The sequence below is a fragment of the Oryctolagus cuniculus genome, chromosome 15 (genome assembly GCF_964237555.1).
Source record: "Oryctolagus cuniculus chromosome 15, mOryCun1.1, whole genome shotgun sequence".
Lineage (NCBI taxonomy): Eukaryota > Metazoa > Chordata > Mammalia > Lagomorpha > Leporidae > Oryctolagus > Oryctolagus cuniculus.
Window position 1 is genome coordinate 69862330 of NC_091446.1, and position 16382 is coordinate 69878711.

Sequence of the window (16382 nt, forward strand, 5' to 3'; positions counted from 1 at the left end):
CAGTGGAACGTAGACTGTGCTCCACTAACAGGCGTGGCAGATGCTGCCAGTTTTGTCTCGCCCTCTGGGAGTGCGGCATGAGAGAGTAATTCTGAAGCCACGTGGGAGCTCGCAGAGAAGATGGGGATAGATTGGTTATGCCTGCTGTGGGTGTGGGAAGGAAGGTTGGTGGCGTGCAGGCTTTTATTTGTTGCACAGAAGCCTCCCAAGCCTGTGGCTGGCTCCCACCCCCCATTACACCCCCAGTGCCCGGCACCGTGATCAGCAGGTGGTGGAGCTCAGAAGTTCCTGTTGGAGCCTGGCAGGTGCACCATGGGCAGCCCTCGCCTGCTGTGCCGACACGTATCCCCAGATGATTGCTGGCCCTGCAGGGTCAGCACCCAGCCCTTGCATTTGTGCTGTCCAACCAGGGCTGGACACAGGGCAGGTGTCCAGACCCAGGGATGACAGAAATGGTCACTGAGATCCCACAGGGCACAGCAGGTAGAAGGGGACTGCAGCGGTCTGTGCAATACAGCCTCATTTACAGGCATCGTGCAGGTGACCGGGGTCCCAGATTTTCCAGGACAGGCCTGGTGTCAGAGCCCTCGTCCCATGGGCGAGTGTCCCCACACAGCAGGCATGTGGGCTGTGGGCTGGGGATCCTGGCTGCTGTGTTTGCCCTGGTCAAGGCCTCTCCTCCTTGCCCTGCTCTGTGGCAGTGCATGGGGAGCCCCTTGGCCTCCATTTTACAGGTGAGGAAAGGGAGGCCCAAGGTTGGCAGGCGACTCACCTGACGTCACACAGCTGGTTGATGCAGAGACCTGGCCTGAACCCATTCCCCCGTCACCTGGCCACTTCACCTTCCAGTCCCTGAGACAGCCCTACACGCTCATGGGTCCTGGCATCTCAGCTTCATCTGTCCATTCATTCAGTCAGTCTTTCTGTAGCCTTGCGGACGAGACAGATGGCCTGGTTTGCATTTCGGTCACTTTCTGGCCAGGCAGCTTTTGGTGAGTTCCTTTGTCGCCCCGTGCCTCAGTTTCCTCATTGGTAACATGGGCATAAACATCACTGATGGGGTTCTGTGGGGCCCGTCTTTGGGTGGAACTGCACAAGGGAGCCGGCAGGAGCAGTGTGTGGTCTGGCGCGTGTGTAGCAGGACACATGTGTGCACCAAGAAAGAGCTTCAGGCGGCCAGGCATGGTCAGCGGCGCCCCAGGCTCCATGGGGCCATGGGAGGAGGGACAGGACACAGGAAGCATCCAGAACCGCTCTCCCCATCGAGGAGGCTGCTTGGAGCCAGGCTGGCGGGGGGCAGGAGCGCACAGAGGGGAGGAGAGGTGCAACTCTGGATGCGTCGTGGAGAGCAGCACGCAGGACGGAGGATGGCGCCCATGCCTGCCACTTTGCACCCCTGGCAGTGGAGGCTCTGGGCTGCCCTGTGGGTGGGGGTGAGGTGGGGGAGCCACAGGAAGGCCCAGAGAGCTGTGCCTGGGAGCCTTCGCAGGGGGTAATTGTCTATTGTTCATCGTCTGATCTCTGCACTGGCCATCCGCCTGCCTGCCTGTCTCTGCCCTCGGCATCTGCCTGTGCAGTATCAACCACACACCCATGGAGCTCTGCTCTCGGGCTGTGTGGACGCCCCCCAGCCCACCCCAGGACCCGTTATGCTGCTGCCGCTGGGGCCCGGGGCTCTGTTTGCATCATCCCAGCCCCACCACAAGACACAGATGGCTGGATTATTAATCGCTGTAATTAATAAGCACCCATGGAGGAGCTTCTCCACAGGCAGCCACTCGTCACCAGCAGCAGCCCTGTAGGGGCTCACACCCCCACCCCCACTTCACAGACAGGGGTCGTGAGGCTGGGGGGAAGGCCAGGGACGCACCCACGGGGAGCCGGCTGTGATTCCAGGCCTGCTGACCACCTGCAGCCTTCCTGTCCAACAAAGGACCCTCCCCACCCACGTGCCCTAGGGTGCTGGGTGCTGGGAGAAGCTGTCAGAGCTGGGGGTGGGAGGGCAGCTCCTGGGCTCACCAGTCTCAGGCAAGAAGGGCCAGAGGGAAGCAGGGCCTGGGGGGCCAGTGGGACAGGTGGTTGGGGCCGAGGGTGGAAGGAGTGCCAAATACCAGCTCTCCTCCCTCTGCTGCGCCCACACACGCAGATGGCGGGCCAGGGCCTGGTGCTGGCTGCTTCTCCCTCCTAAGCACCGTATCCCAGGGACTGATTTAAGCGCCTGCAGCAGGCGGCTTCCTGATTGATGGGGCTGTTTTGGACGGGCCTGACTACATCAGCAGAGCGGCGGCGGCGGCGAGGGGCGCCTCACACCGTTCTGCAGATGGCTGCCGGCCCACCTGCTCCCCTGGCCCGGTCTCCTGCGCCCGGCCTCTGTGTGTGCATGTGTGTGTGCACCGGGCCCACACCTGGGTGGGCAGACATGGGCCGTTCACATCCCTAACCCGTGTCAACCCTGCACCCAGGGTGTGGGCGTGGGTGTGTGCTGCCCTTGGCCCATGCAGAGGAGCAACGGTGTGCCCGGGTGTCCACACACGTGTGACATCTGTGAACCTGCATCCTCTGGGCAGCCCCCTCTGGGTTCATCGGCTTGGGACTCTTGGAGTGCCTGTATGGTGGCCGCGAGGTACACACTGCTGTGTGTGTGTGGGGGGGGGGTGTGTGTGTGTGCACAGGCGCCCATGTCAGGGGTGTGCTGGAGCATCTGTCTGTGTGCACATACACACGCGGGCTTGCAGCTGCCACCTCAGCCAGTCTTTTCTGGAAGGGATGCTGCCCGACTCACTCTCATGCACATGTTCATGTGTGTGCATGCGCACACGCACACGAACTCACACCCGCGCTGCCAGCATGGCTGAGGTACCCCGGCCTCATCAGTCAGGCTCTCTGCCATTGTCAATGAGGGTAGAGTGGCCTGCAGGAAGTGGGGAAGGTGGCCTCATCTGTCTTCAGAGTGCCTTCACCCTGTTCCTGGAATGTGGGAGAGGGACCCTCGCTCCCACCCTGTGCTTCTCAGCCACATCCTACCACTCTCTCCCTACCACTCGACAACCCCCCCCCCCCGACTCTGTCCAGCCATGGGAACAGCCCCATGCCACAAAGGCGGCCCAGGCCGGAGAGTCAGGCAGGTCAGGGTCCCCAGAGCCAGGGCTGTGTCACCAACACAGGGCCCTAGGAGGCTCCCTCCGCCCCTCCCATCCTCAGCTCGTTCTTGCCCCAGGCCTCGGTCTCTCCATCTGTAACAGGATCCGGATTGCCTCGCCGGACCTCTCCCAGGTTGTGTTGAGGATCAGATGAGAAAGGGACCCGTGGAGGGTGTGGGGTGCTGCCCACAGCACTTGCTGCTGCTCTGCGCACAGGACAACAGGGGTGCGGGCAGTGACGGAGGGCACGTGTGGCCGGGCTGATGCCCACCTCTGAATTCCCTGCCTGTCCCAGGTGCAGGCTCCTTTGCCTTCCTTTGAATCCCTGTGCTCCTCGGATTGCTCATCTTTAGAATGGGCTGCTTCCCGCCGGGCAATGCAGTGGAAGGGTTCGCAGAAACGTGTGTTCAGCGGTAGCACAGAGCCTGGCACCCAGCAGCCGCGAGGCCCCGCAGTGCGTGCAACTGTTCCTGCCAGCCGGGGGCCGCGCAGGTGGCCTGCTCAGCCCGGAGGCCCAGGTGCAGGCGTGGTGAATGGCGTCCTGATGGGACATCGGGGAGCCTGGGTGTTAATGAGCTGTCACCTGTGTCCAGACTTCATGCCCAGTGCCCGCCCCCCCCCGCCCCCCCCCCCCAGCCGAAGAATGCAGGCCTTGGTTCAGGGAAGCTTAGAGGGGCTGCAGTGATACAGCAGCCCCAGCCCCGGGACGATGCCCTGGGGACCAAGGCGGCGGGCACTGGTCTCTGTTGCCTGCAGAGGATCCGGCTCACAGGGACCGGGGCACTGTGCCCCAGCAGCTGCCTTGGCCCCTTATGCCAGGCCCAAGGTCACCTTTGCCCCCGCCTCCTTTGGGCCACATAATAGCTGCACTTGGTGCCCTGAGAGGAGGCCCAGAGGGAAACACAGTGTCTCACCTGAGCCAGGTGAGGACTACAGAGCCCACTGGCAGCCCCAGGACTGCAGACAGAAGCTGGGAGCCACGCCCGTCCCACACGGGCTCCCCAGCCTGGGCCTACTGCCTGCCAGACGCTGGGCTTCCCTGAAGCCGTGGGGCCCTGGCACCCAGATCCAGCAGAGAGGAGGTAGCTGGAAGACACAGTCAGGGCTCAGGGGCTCAGGGGCTTTGAGGCCAAGGGACGCCCAGGCAAGAGAGCAGGTGGGGCTTTGTCCTCAAAAGAGGACAAAGAAGGGAGTGAGCTTGCTGGAAGGGGCAGCATTCCAGGACAGGAGCATGGAGGCAAAGTTTGGAGCCAGTCCTCTCCCATAAGACATCTGGGCTACTCGGGCCTGGCTTTTGGTGACTAGTGGCCGTGGGGTGAAACAGATGGCCGGCGGGGGTGGGGAGAGGGGGAATATGTCTGCAGGCCTGAGCCAAGGAAGGCCAAGTGGCCCACACAGGCCAGAGCCCGAGACCTTGGCACCAGCTCCTCGGAGTTCTCGACTCGAAAGTTAATGATTCATTTGTGGCCAGTTTCTGCTGGCCTTTGCCTGGAAATTCCCAAGCCTGCCCCTTCCCTTGGCTCGGGGAGCTCTGAGAATACAGTCTCATTTATGCTTGGCTGCAAACGACTCACCCGCTATCCAGGGAATGGCTTTTTGAATTACAGCCGGAGTGCTGCAGGTTAGCTGTGAGGAAGGACTGGTTCTGGGCTGCAGGCTGGGGGGCTGGGTGGTTGGCTGAGGTGCAGTAGTGTTCCTGTGAGGACCATCATGTGTGTGCATGGTACCCCAGGTATGTTCATGGTACTCCATGTGTATATGCATGGTACTCCCATGTGTGTTTGCCTGGTATCCCGTGTGTGTGCATGGTACTCCCATGTATGTGTGCATGGTATTCCCATGTGTGTGCATGGTACCTCATGTGTGTGCATGGTACCCCATGTGTGTGCATGGTGCTCCCATGTGTGTGCATGGTGCTCCCAAGTGTGTGCATGGTACCCCGTGTGTGTGTGTGTGGTACCCGGTGTGTGTGCATGGTACCTCATGTGTGTGCATGGTACCCCATGTGTATGATACCCCCATGTGTGTGCATGGTGCTCCCATGTGTGTGCATGGTGCTCCCATGTGTGTGTGCATGATACCCATGTGTGTGCATGGTATCCTGTGTGTGTGCATGATACCCATGTGTGTGCATGGTATCCTGTGTGTGTGCATGGTACTCTCATGTGTGTGCATGGTACCCCATGTGTGTGTGTGGTATCCCTATGTGTGTGCATGGTACTCCCATGTGTGTGTGCCTAGTATCCCATGTGTGTGCATGGTACTCCGATGTGTGTGCATGGTACCCCATGTATGTGTGTATGGTACTCCATGTGTGTGTGCATGGTACCCATGTGTGTGTATGGTATCCCGTGTGTGTGCATGGTACTCTCATGTGTGTGCATGGTACCCCATGTGTGTGTATGATACCCCCATGTGTGTTCATGGTGCTCCCATGTGTGTGCATGGTGCTCCCAAGTGTGTGTATGGTACCCCGTGTGTGTGTGCATGGTACCCTATGTGTGTGCATGGTACCCCATGTGTGTGTGCATGGTACCTCATGTGTGTGCATGGTACCCCATGTGTGTGCATGGTGCTCCCATGTGTGTGCATGGTGCTCCCAAGTGTGTGCATGGTACCCCGTGTGTGTGTGTGTGTGGTACCCGGTGTGTGTGCATGGTACCTCATGTGTGTGCATGGTACCCCGTGTGTGTGTATGATACCCCCATGTGTGTGCATGGTACCCCGTGTGTGTGTGCATGGTACCCCTAATTTAGTTTGGAATAGAATTTAGCCCAATCCAATGTGTAAAGTGCTGTGGCAGTTTCAGAGCTTGACATGGAGTAGGGCTTGACTGGGAAGAGGGCACAGGGTCACATGCAAAGGCCCTGGGGCACGAATGTTCAGAGGAGGCTGAGTCCTTGTGGAGTGGCTGCAGTGTAAGAGGGTCTGTAACGGGGCCGTGATCACCTTGCCGGACCTCTCACAGGTTGTTCTGAGGATCCGATGAGAATGGGTCTCAGTGGAGAGGATGTGGTGACACTGAGGAGTGTGCAGACACACTCCCAGTGACGGGTGCAGGAAGCCGGTGGTGGAAGCCGGGGCTGGTCCTTGCTGTGTTTGGCTGGGGTTGTGGGGTCGCTTGCCCATCCAGGTTTAAGTTCTGCTGGACAGCAGACCTTCCTTAACAGCTGGCTCCTTGCGGCTGAGACTGAAGCTCGGCTGTGGGCCTTGCACACACGGGGGCTGGGCCACAGCTAGGAAGGGCCGATGGTTAGCAACCCAGGCGAGGGTGACAAGGACCCAGTAGAGCCACATACTATGGACGTGAGCCTGGGAGGCCGGGCCTGCCTGCTGACTTCAGCCTGCCCCCCAGCTCTGTCACTCCAAGTCCACAGGTGAGCCGAGCAGAGGAGCTGGAGTCAGCTGCAGAGCTCCGTGTTCCTGGCAGGCTTTGCAGGGGGTCCACCTGGAGGTGGTAAGACCCACAGGCCTTGCGGGGCCCTGGGCCTGCATCTCTCATGCACACAGGGGGGCTGACGGCAGAGCGCCCGTGCACCGCAGGGTCCGCCATCTCCCAGTCCCGGCGAGTGGCACCCACCCCTGAGCTTCCCAGGACACCTCCTCCGAGCCAAGCGCCCGGTGCTCCGGGGCCAACCTTCTTGGCGTGCGGGCAGAGGGGGTTCCTTTGTGTCTTTCACAACTTTGCAAATTTCCTTTCTTCTGATTATTTCCTGACAGTCCCAGGCGTTGGTGGTAAACAAGCTCTCTCCCCAGAATGTTTCCCTGTGACAGCAGCTTTCTCTGGCGAGGGTGCTATCAACACTTGGCAGGGCCTCCTCCCGGCTCCCGGCTCCCGGCTCCCGGCTCCCGGCTCGGGCTCCGAGCAAGTGAGAGCGTCTGAAAGGTGTTCAAGAATGCAGAGCCTGCCCTGTGTGCTGGAGCAGCGGCTTGGGCTCGGAGAAGGCAGGCCTGGGCCAGGCTTCTTTGTTCCCTGCAACAGCCTGGCCTGGCCTGGCCTGGGAGCCTCAAATGGCCCCGGCTGTGCATGGTCCCTGGGCGGCGAGGCAGGCCGTGTCAGATGTCCGTTGGCTCGCACAGCCCTGCTGCTGGGTTCTTGGCACAGCTCAGCGGCAGGAGGGACCCTGGCTCCCCAGGGCAGCTCTGCCAGGACCGCCTGTGGCCGGGAGACCAGCAGCGTCTTGGCCCTGCAGCCTCTGTGGCCTGCGTCACGCTGGCTTAGGTGTCCTGAGTCAGAGCCAGGAAATGGATCTGTCCATTGCGGGGGTGGAGTCGCTGCTGCCCCGGGCAGCTGGGGTGAGCCCCAATCTCCTGCTTGTCCACACCTGGGGCTGGGGAGGGGGGGGTCGGGTCTGTGCTGGCCCATGTGACCCTCCCCTGGCCTGGCCTGGATTTGACCGGAGCTTGGAGAAGAGGTTGAGGTCATAGCCTGTTCCATGTTCTGCTCCCAGTGCCTGAGCCTACCACTTGGCATGGCCAACAGCTGCCCATCAAGATGGGCAGGGCTGTGGTTGACAGGAGGGCGCTCGGACACGCGCACAGCTGTGCTGCCTGCACCCTCGTCCTCCGGGCAGTCCTTCCTCCCTAGCCAAGAATTTACTCACAAATGACTTCTTAGGCGGCGTCCTCCTTGGCCTCCTCTCCGCTGCCCTCCGCTCTGGCTGTGTCGTGATGTAGGATGACCATTCCTCCCTACACGGGGCTCTCCCACAGGCCCAGGGGAGGGCCTTGAGCAAGCTGTGCATCCCGCAGTCCTGGTATACAGTAGGCACTCAATAAAAGCAAGGCTGGGTTTCAGCAAGCAGGGACTGACGGCCATGCTGGAGATTCCCCGTTGTTAATGATTCGAGAAGAGGGAGGAGAGCACGCAGAGAGGCTGACCCCTGCCCCTGCTGCCTCCGAGGTGCAGCCCCAGGAACGCAGGGGGCTGGGGTGGCCCCCTCCCGCGTCCACCCAGCGCCGTTTTCTTGCCAGCAGGAGCCGGCTCCCCGGGCTGCCCGAGTGATCACTCCAGAAAACACCCCAGTGGAAACTGTATGAATGATTGATAAGAGCTGAGAGCTGTTTAATTTTTTCCCCCTGTTTAATGGCTATCAATAATTTAATACGCTCTCTGTATGTTTTTAAGAAATAGCACCCATTTTGCCGTCTCCGGTTTAGCAGGCTAAATGATTTAAGTGTTGGAAATGTGCTCTGAGGGTGGAGGCTGAGCCGGTCGGAGAGATCTGGGGGCTGGGGGTGGGGGAGGTGGGTGCAGAGCCAGCTGAGGCATCCTGGCCGGGTGGGGCGTGTGTGTGCATGTGCGTGTGTGTATGCATGTGCGCGCGTGTGTGTGTGTGTGTGTGTGTGTGTGCGTGTGTGTGAGAGAGAGAGAAGGTGGGAGGGAGGGAGAAGGGAAGGGGCGGGCAAAAGCCAGCATCTCTCTCTGCTATGAGCAAGATAATTGCTTCCCACCGCCCCACCGCCCCCCCCCCCCAGCCTCACTGAGCAGTGGCTGAACAGCTGGCAGCTTAGCACCACCCCGCGGGCTGAGCTTTTCGGGCCGGGGGGGCAGGCAGCATGGCCTAGGAAGGAGCTGCTGCTTCTGTCACCGTGGACTGAGAATGCCCCTCCCCCGGCACCTTGGCCCCCTTCTAAGGCTGCCTCCAGCCCTGCCGCTGTGTCCTGGATGGCAGGGTAAGGGTGGAGTGGCATGGTCGGGGGAGGTTGGGATCACTCATGTCTGGGCCCGGAGGGGCCTGGGAGGCCAGCTGCCGGTGCCTCTCCGACCTCCCCAGATGCAGAGGATCACCCTGGAGGACTTGTTCACCACTGAAGTTTCTGGGCCGTGTTCCAGACCCACAGCCTTCCGTTCTCAGGGGAGCAGCCTGGGAAGCTGTGACTTGAACCATCCGCCCAGGTGCTACTTAGCAGCAGACGAGCCTGGGAAATACAGAGTCCAGCTCCTCTGGATGCTGATAGCACCCGCAGCCCCCGCAGCTGCTTCCCTCTGCTTGCACACCTCTGGGGCCGGGGTGCCTCCGCACCCCCACGAGGCTGCAGATGCTTCTGCCGTTAGCCTGTGGCCTGCCCAGCTGCCCCTGTGCCTCAGCTCAGACTGCCTCCCCCATCCCCATGGCCTTCTCCTCCCAGCTCGGCCTCTCTGGCTTGTCTGTGCCTCTCTGTCGGGCAGGGAGCTTCCTTTCTTGGCAAAGGGTGTCTGAGACAGAAGGCAGGCAGGTGACAGGTGCCGCGTGGCCTGCCCCTGGTGGACCGAGGGGGCCTCATCCACCTGCTGCTGGCAGGCACTGCCGCCGGCACAGTGGGGACTCTGAGGAAGGCAGGAAGAAAGTGGTCTAGCAGGGGCTCAGACTCTCTGCAGGAAAGCAAACTGGGACTCCTGGGAGATCCCCGAATAGCCCAGGTCGCAGATGACAGGAGGGGAAACTGAGGCTGGAGGGGGCTCCCCAGAGGCCACACCTCTGTTTAGGACCGAGTTGGAGTTGCAAAAATGGGGGCTGGAGGGACACTGAGGGACACCTAGGTGTTGGGGGTCCGCTGAGACCACCCCCGCACCAGTCACCGCCCCGAGGGCTGTGGGCGGAGCTGAGTCAACGCAGGGGAGAGGTGTAGCCATGGTCTGGCTGTCTGCCATAGCAGCGCTTCCTGGCTCTCCCAGGCAGTCTGCGTCGGTAGCAGAAGGTGTGCACTGTGTGACTGCCAGTCAGTCTGCCAGGTTTATTTCCATAGATAATTATGAGGGGAGGAGGCGAACGCATTGTCTGCCGGTGCCATCATCCATGGCGAAGTGGGGATCCCGTAAGTCCCCCCCTGCTCTGCCGGCCCCCTCTGCACCCCCACACTCAGCCCTGCCCTTGGTGTCTGTGCACTGAGCCTGGGCTGGGGCTGGCATGTAACCTGCCATGTGACACCGCGTCCCTCACCCCCCGGAAACGGGCTCTAATCATCCCAGTCTGGCTGTGCAAGAGCTGAGGGATGCCTGCCCCTGCCCAGGCCTCTGCTTGGAGAGCTCTGTGTGGACAGGGCCTGCGTGGGCAGGGGAGGTTTCTAGGAGGCGGTGCTGCCTGACCACAGACAGGAGACGTGGTAAGAAGGGTCAGGTACCCCAGGAGCACAGGTGTGAGGCGACGCTGGGGGTGTGCAGAGAGCAGGGAGGCTGGGGGTGAGGTAGGTGGGGAGGTGCACTGGAGCCGGCGCCTGGGCTGAGAGCCACGGAAGGATTTGTTTGTCCCTTCTGTTGAAGTGTGACACCCATGCAGGAAGGTGGCGTGTCCTACATGTGTGGCTGCAAGTGAGCATGCCTGTGGCAGCCGTGCACATTGAGACACGGCTGCATCAAGACCGCCGCGAGCCCCCGGCTGCCTCCCTCACTGCTGCCCCCGGGGACACTGGGTCACTATGCTGACTTCCAGCTGTCTGCCCTCAGCTCTTGCTGTCCACAGACCACCCCACAATGGGTGGCTTCGTGAGCACAGCAGTGGTGTAGGATTCTACCGGTTCTGTGGTTTGGCTGCGTGGTCCCCCACTCGTGGTTCCCATGGGCTCACGTGGCTCCAGTGGCCTGGAGCGTTGGCTAGACCAGAAGGCCCGCAAACAGCCTCCGCTGCACTTGGTGGGCAGTTGGTGCTGGCCGTTGGCTGGTGGCCTCCGTCCCTCTCTGTCTTTCTGTAGAATAGACTGGCCTCTTTCCCAGAGAGAAGACGAGGAGGCAGGGCCACTTGAGGCCTCCTCTGTAACTCCCAAAACACCACTTTCACCAAAGCCTATGGGTCAAGACAAGGGTCAAGGGCAGCCCAGAGGGAGGGCTCACAGAACAGACTCCACCTCTTGGGAAAATTACAGACTCTGTGGCCGTATGGCATCTACAAGTATGGTTTTGCCTGTTCTTGAGCTGTGTCTGGCTTTTTTTAATTTTAAGATTTATTTGTATATTGAAAGAGTTCCAAACAGAGTGAGATGGAGAGAGCCAGCGAGAGAGAGAGAAGTCTTTCATCTGCTGGTTTACTCCCCACGGTGGCCACAACAGCCAGGGCTGAGCCAGGCCATAGCCAGAAGCCAGGAGCCAAGAGCTTTATCCTGGTCTCCAACATGAGTAGCAGGGGCCCGAGAACTTGGGGGCATCGTCCACTGCTTTTCCTAGGCACTAGCAAGGAGCTAGATCAGAAGTGGAGCAGCCAGGACACGAATCAGCACCCATTTGGGATGCCAGTGTCACAGGCGGCAGCTTTATCCACTAAGCCACGATGCTGCCCCAGTGTCTGGCTTTTTGAGCCAATGTTATGCTTGCAAAATGTACTCATGTGGTCGGATATAGTTTTAGATCACTCATTCTCAGTGCTGGGGATAATCCACCATGGGGTCCACCGATACGACAGCTTGGCAGTCGATGGCCATTTGGGAAGCTTTTGGGTTTTGGCAAATATGGACAGCAGTGCTAGGAACACTCTAGTGCGTGTCTTTGGGTGAACATGCTCTCGTCGGCTCTGTGGAAGCAGAGTTGTTGGGGCACAGAATAATAGGCCCTGGGGTGGGAGAGCTGTTTCTGAGCTGTTCTCGGGAGTGCTGGTGCCAGTGTGTGCCCCCTCCCCCTCCCCCCTCCCCGCAGCCAGCCTGCATCACAGCCACCAAGGAATCTGGGTCTCTACAGACCCAGCAGCTGGGGAGAGACTGCCTGGCGCAGCCTCCGTCTCTGACGGCTCAGGGCAGGGTAAGCCCAGGAGCCATGGTTCTGCTGCTCCACCCTGGCCTCTGCCTCTTCCCGTGGGATGGTGGGCAGAACCCTTCCTGCTTCATGGCCTCAGTTTCTCCCTCTGTAAAATGGCAGCGAGAAGTGTGTGCCTCACCAAGTCTCTTTGCTCTCATCAACCTGACCCCTGTGTTCTAGAATCTACCAGTGGGCGGGACAGGGGGAGACCTTGGAGATCTCCGTAAGCGTCCTGATTCCAGGACGTTTCATCCTGTCAGTCATTCATTCGTTCACTGTTGTCACATCTGTCAGGCAGTCGCCGGCCCTTGCCAACAGTCTCAGGGGATGGACACAGAGAGCAGACTCAGTTTCCGATGTCCAGGAGCTCCGTCCGGAGAGGGAGACGCCCGTAGAAAGCTGGGAGGGTCCAAAGCTGACTGTGGCATGGACAAAGGAAGGACAGGCAGGTCAGGCAGGGCTCCCAGGCTTGGGGCCTGGAGAGACCGATAAGATAAGTGGGGAAAGAGCTCCGAGTAGGATCCCAGCACGTACCACGGCCAGGGGGGCTGGGAGGCTGCACCGACGGGAACTGGTGGTGGGCATGCTGGCATGTTAAAGGCGGCATCTGGGTCCTGGAAGGTCAAGTTCAGGGGTAGGGACAGGGCGCGCACCCGGTTTCTTGTGGAGGCCAGTTTGACTTCCCGGAGGTGATCTGTGCTGGTGGAAGGGGAGGGGACCACCCCCAGGAGCAGGGCTTGGAGCTCACCTCCTCCCCTTCTGTCTCCCCAGGACTTGCAGCAGCAGTGCTGGGCTGAACAAGAGCTGCTGGGCCGCAGCCTCTTTGCCTTGACCCCCACCTCAGCGGCCTCCCGTCCTGGCACACAGGCAGAGGTCTGAGCAGGTAAGCAGGAGGTCCTGTCCCTTGGGGCAGACACAGGCTGCGAAGTCCTGCCCAGGGTGGGTGCTGTCCCGGAGACCTGGGGAGCCCCGAGGGGGCAGACTTAGCTCCCTGTCTGCTTCTTCCTTGGCCTTCTCTTCTCAGAGGAAGCAGACGAGGAGGGTGGGCAGTGGCCTGCCTTGGGCCAGGGATGTCTGATTTACTCTGATGCCTACTCCCAATGTGGCCACGGGTCGCCGTGCCTGTCCCTCCGGCATTGACAGCGTCAGTGTTGTGATGTGGAACGTGGACAGAATCATGACAATAATACCCATAATGCTGCGAGCCCTGGACTGTCCCCCTGAGCGCCGTTCTGAGCGCTGCACTGTGATTGATACCTCGTGATCAGGATAAGCCTGCCACCATTGCACAGGTGGCAAGACTGAGCCTTGCCCGAGGTCACACAGCTGCCCAGCCTGGGGCACAGGTTGGGGTCTGTGTGCTCCCACGCGCCAGCCCCTGACCCCCCACCACTCTGCCGCTGGCCTTGCCCCACACCCCAGGCTTCTTGTTGGACAGGGGCCACCATGGGTGTCATCAGGATGGTTAAGTCTTGTCCCAGCTCCAGGCAAAGGGAGAGGCCTTTTGTAAGGGGGTGGCAGCTGCTCCTGGTCCAGGGTCTTGGCTCCCATGTGGCTGTGGGGTGACATCAGCCAGGCTGGCCCCCAAGGCCCTCTCTAGAGGTGTTGCTGGACAAGGTTGACCCCTGTGTCCCTCAGTTCTGTTTCCTAGTTTGTCCTGGGCATTAAGTAGATGCCAGCTCTGATACAAGGGAAAGGGAGAGGGGTCCCAACAGATGGGGCTAACCTCACAACAGCAGGGTGGACAGGCTTCAGAGAGCTGAGGGACAGTGCAGGGGAGACAGCCCAGAGGGAGCACCCACGTGGGCAGGCAGGAGCAGATGGGAGGTGGGAGAGCCCGGTGGCATGGGGGAGGCATTGGCCAGGAGGTCGGGCCCAGCTGACCGTGTCTCCAGCTTTCTCCAGCCAGTCTCCCTCTCTAGATGGAGCTCCTGGACGTCACGAGTGAGTCTAGGGGATTATGAAGGGCTGGGGTGATGGGGGCCACTCTGGGTTCTCAGTTAGGGAGCACTGTCGTGGGTGCGCCTTAGCCAGTAGATCCCCGGGGCTGCCACAGGGAAGGCCCAGCAGGAAGCAGGGAGACGAGTGGTCTGTCCCAAGGGCCCAGTGAATGAGAGGTTGCAGAGCCTCAGCTGAGGCCAGAGAGAGTCACGACAGGGAGGAAGAGAATTCGGCGGAGTCTGCAATGGCTGCGAGGGCCTGGGGGTGGGGGCACCAGGGTAGAGAGTGGCAGTGATGGGGGTGGGGTTGATGTTGAAATTCTGAGTGGAGGCCGAGTCTGGGATCCAGGAAGGCTTCTTATAGGAGGCGGAGCAGGCTGCAGCCCAGAATATCTCCAGGAAGAAGTCAGCTTAGATGGCCTTGTGTGGGCCTGATGTTCTCACGTAAAGTGTAGAAGCACACACACGCATCCTTACACGTGCACCCGGGACTCCCTCAACTCGCAGGTGTGGCTGTGCCCACACTTCCTGCACACACATGCTTGTGCACGGACGTGCATCTACCTCACTGTGTGCGTGCAGATGGGCCATGCGTGCTAAGGACATTCAGCTGTGTCTTTAAGTGATTGTGTGCGCACAACTGCACGCACACATGTGCTGGTGTGTGTTCCCTCACACACATATGTAGGTATGCACACAGAGACCTCATGCATGCATGCACGCAGAAACACTTGCATGTGCATATGTGCTCATAAACCTGTGTGTTTGCCCTGCATGCAGGCACACGGACAGAAGCTGTCATAGCACACGGGTTTACACATACATGTGGGGCTACACATGTGTGCCTGTGCAGGAGGGAAGTGCCCTAGAGAGAAGGAGCAGTTCAGGGGTCAGTGCAGCTCCCCGGGACTCTGGGTAGCTCTGGGCCAAGGCTGAGCTGTGGCTCTGGCTGTGTGCATGCTGGAGACGGTGACTGGCAAGTTTGATGGCCAGCCATGTGACTGACCGTGGACAAGCCCTTGCTTGTCCTCAGCTTCCTGTTCTGGAAACAGGAACAGCCACCGTCTAGCTCCCGGGGTGGTGGTGTGGATCAGAGCCCACCAGTGTAAATGACTAGGTACGCACGAGAGAAGAAAACAGGTTACAGGTAGGGTGGGATGCTGGGGCATGGTCACGGGGTGTCGCGGGGCCCCTCCCTGCTCCTCATGTGCTGGGGTCTCCATCTTGGCTTCTTGGGGCCGGGGCCCCCCAGTGCCAGGGGCACAACAGGCAGCACTGCCTGCCCTCTGCAAGGTGGTGGGTCTCAGTCATCCCTGCCCCTCCCCCAGCTGCACTGTGGACTCCTGGGGAATTGGGGTCTGTGACCCCCCCACCCTGGCTTTAGTATACCAACCGCAGGGGAGGCCCTGCCAGGGGACTGGTGTGGTACCTGCATGGGCCCCTAAGTACCCCCACAGCCTGGGAGGGAGGCCTTTAACTGGCAGTTTCCAGGTGAGACCCTGAGGCCCTGAGGGGGGATGAGGAGCTCTGGACACTGGCCGGGAAGTGCTGCAGCCAGCCTGTCGTGTGCCGAGTTTCTCTCTTTAATCCGCTTGTCTCCCTTTAGGAATAGATCAAGTGAGGCCCGTTTTGCAGATGTGGACACTGAGGCTCAGAGAGTGTGGGCCACACAGCCAGGGAGTGGCAGAGCTGGACTCGGGTGCTTATTAGGCACACTGCACCCCAGATTCAAGACTTCCTCTTCCTTCCCCTCCCTGCTTCCCAGGGGGGGCCTCCAAGTTGGAGGGAGTTCCAAGGAGGCTGCTGGGATGATCTAGGCTGTAGTCCTGGCCCAGAATTCCCGGGCATATTTGCCATTTCTTTTGCAAATTCAAAGGTAGATTGTTCTCTGGGGGTCTACTACCTAATATGATACAATCACTTGTTTGCTCTCTGAGGCGCCTTTGAAAGTGTCTTTGGCACTGTCCTTGGGGAACGTGGCCAGCAGGAAGCTCCTGGGTGTCCAGGAGCCCCGGCGGGGCCCTAGGCTTGGAGGAGCTAGGTGCTCTCTGCACCCCTCTTAGCAGGCTCCTTAGCCCGCTGCCATGTCAGGGCATGGCACCACAGCACAGGGAGCTGAGCTGTGCCTGGCATCAGGGTCTAGAAAGGGACCCCTGGGAGGCGACAGTGAGGCTGGGCCTTGGAAGAAGAGGAGAAATTTGCTGGGCTGCTGTGGGGAGAGAAGAAGACACAGAGGGCGGCACAGCTCCAACCAAGCTGCAGAGAAGGGCAAGTTCATTCACAGTCCTCCCAACAGTGTCCTCGGAGTCTCCCGGGATCAGGACCAGCTACTCGATTCGGAGGGCTGAGTGCAAAAGGAGAACGCAGATCCTGGTCGCAGATCAGTGAGGATTTCCGGATGGTGACAGCAGAATGGGGTCCTTCTGGGCGTGGGGTCCTGTGCGATGGCCCGTGAAGGGGAGCCTGGAATCAGGCCAGCAACCGTGCGGTGAAGTGCAGAGAACCAAGTGCCTGTGTAGGCTCCCCCTGTTCCTTCCTGGCCCAGATACCTGGGGCGAACCCCCTTCCCTCTGGGAGCCTCAGCTGCCAAGGTTTGCC

General features: G+C 60.3%; 1 protein-coding gene across 4 annotated transcripts in view; it reads left to right on the forward strand.

Moving 5' to 3' along the window:
* ZMIZ1 (zinc finger MIZ-type containing 1) overlaps window positions 1–16382 on the forward strand; it is a 214672-nt gene that overhangs the window by 31732 nt on the left and 166558 nt on the right. For all 4 annotated transcript variants that reach the window (XM_070057911.1, XM_070057907.1, XM_051831554.2 and 1 more), the window contains exon 2: window positions 12616–12727. The gene's annotated coding sequence lies outside the window, so the exon portion shown is untranslated. The remainder of the gene's footprint in view (window positions 1–12615; window positions 12728–16382) is intronic.